Below are 2,541 nucleotides of genomic sequence, written 5' to 3'. Positions count from 1 at the left end.
CTACGCATAGCAGTAGCGGGCTTAGAAGAAACAAGCTACCGCTAGGGCATAATTAGCAGCGCGTTTCCAGGGAAGAGCGCTACTACTAACGGAAATAAAATAAGATGAAAAACAAATAGAAAAGTAAATGAAAATGAAAGAAATAGAAAAAGGAGAAAGGAAAAAAATAAAATGTAAAGCAAAATAAACGAAAAACGAAAAATCAGAGGAAGGCATAGCAGCAGCGTGTGTTTGTAAGAGGCGCTATAGCTAACGTAGCTGCAGCGCTTGTCCTAGACCCCCGCTATAGAAACAGAAAAGGAAATGAAAAAAGGAAGAAATTTACATAGCTATAGCAGCATCGCGTTTTGCAAAAACCGCTATAGCTATCTTAGCGATAGCGCGTTTTGCGAAATGCGCTACCGCTAAGTTTGACTTAACCAAAAAACCGTTTCCTCCCAGCCACTTCTCCCCCAAATCCCTCAACCCACCCCGCGCGCTGCCGTCTTCCCGATTCACCTTCACCCCACTTCACCGCCGACGTCGACGCCACCAGAGCCGTGCGCCGTCGACGACACCGGAGCCGCCCCCAACGCCACGGAGCCGCGCGGCCTCGTCAACGCCACCGGAGTCGCCGTCGATGCCACCTTCCTCGCCGTCACCGGAGACGCCCTTGCCTCCCTCGCCGTCACCGGAGACGCCCCTGCCTCCCTCGCCGTCACCGGAGACGCCCCTGCCTCCCTCGCCACCACTGCCTCCGTCACCACCACCGGAGCCATCAACTGTAAGCCCCCACCCCTCCTCTCTCTCTCATGCATAGGTTAGCCAGTTTAATTAGGTTAATTATCTAGGTTAGGGCAAAAATTTAGTTAGGGCTTTGACAGAGAAGTAGTTAGGTTAACTAGTTTAATTAGGTTAATTATCTAGGTTAGTGCAAAAACTTAGTTAGGGCTTTGACAGAGAACTAGTCAGGTTAACTAGTTTAATTAGGTTAATTATCCAGGTTAATTAGTGCAAAAATTTATTTTAGGCTTTGACAGAGAACTAGCTGCGTTAACTAGTTTAATTAGGGTTAATTATCTAGGTAAACTAGATTAACTAACTAGGTTAAATAGGTAGGTTAATTAGGTTCGTTGGATTAACAAGCTAGGTTAAGTAGATTGGCAAAGGCTTTTGATTTTTGAAAAGACCGCTATTTTTCAAGGAAAAGAATTTAGGCAAATTTTATTTTTCATTGAAGTGGTCATGTTATGTCTTTTCATTGAAGTTGTTCGATTGTGCCCAAGTGGCTTTGTTGTTTCCAGGGAATGATGCTGAGTGGCCTATGTTTTGCCGGAATGTTGATTCATTTCTATTCCGGCAAATTTCATGTTCTCGATTTGTCCACTTTTTAGCAAAGGTCATGCCGAAATTTCCCGTGAATTTCGGCATGACTTGTGATACAAACTAGGACATATCGAGTGCCCGGGATTTGCCGCACCAGGAAGGAGTCAACATTCCTGCAAAACAATAGTCCTTTTTATGTCATTATTCATTTTATTAGGTCTAGAATTAATTGACTAGATTTAATCATAGGAAACATGGCTAGCAACGATGAAGGACAGGGTTCTGGTGATTGCGACGACGCCTACCGGGCGGCAGACGAATTTTTTTGCCTTACCGACGATCAACAGATGTTGTTGCTGGGCCCACCGGTGGCATCGGGGACTAAGACCGACACGCAGACCGGTGCTGAGACTGAGACCGACGCTGAGATTCAGACCGACATCGAGACCGGCGCTGAGACCGGTGCTGCCTCGGGGAGCGGAGCCGGTGTAGAACCGAAAGCAAAGAGGCAACGGGTTCCTAACAAACTCAGGACTACTAGACTGGTGGTCACGGCGGTGGACGACGGCAATTTTGAGCCAAAGGCGCCCGAGGAAGCGCGCGCGTGCTACGGCAATCAAATAGGCTGCATGATACGGACAACCGCCACCATCAACGATGAGAATTTAAAGAAGATAGAAAATATGAGGAGCTCCCTCCTAAAGAAGTTTCACCAGATATTCTTGTTCCCGGGCCGGAATGAGAAGGATTATGAAGATCCAGACCAAGGACCCGGCAATGAAGAAGATAAACAAACACGCCATGACCAAGTTTAGCAACGCGTTGGCCACCTGGAAAAATCGAGTGAAAGCAAAGATCAACGACGGGGAACCCTACTCCGAGATTGTAAAGGATAGTCCGACAATCACGGAAGAGAAGTTTCAAATATTCAAGGAGGCTTGCGAGGCCGAAGCTGCCAAAGAAAAGTCTAAGTACATGAAGGGGCTTCAAAAGAGGAACATTGGGACCCACCACCTCGGAAGCCGTGGTTACGGCGAAAGAGGTCCAAATGGGCCAAGGAGGATGCGGAAGCCGCGAGTCTGGGCATCCCAGACCCCTTGGCGGATTTCACCGTCCCGCAGGAGCATGACGTCCTAAGGGCCCGGCACCGTTGGGACCCAGTGAAGAAGGTTTACGAGACAACACCGGTCATTACGGAGTTCATGAGACTGCTGGTAATTTTAGTTTCTGATCAAT

Source organism: Triticum dicoccoides, chromosome 3B (genome assembly GCF_002162155.2).
Source record: "Triticum dicoccoides isolate Atlit2015 ecotype Zavitan chromosome 3B, WEW_v2.0, whole genome shotgun sequence".
In the NCBI taxonomy this organism is placed as follows: Eukaryota; Viridiplantae; Streptophyta; class Magnoliopsida; order Poales; family Poaceae; genus Triticum; species Triticum dicoccoides.
This window is presented reverse-complemented; position numbering follows the sequence as displayed.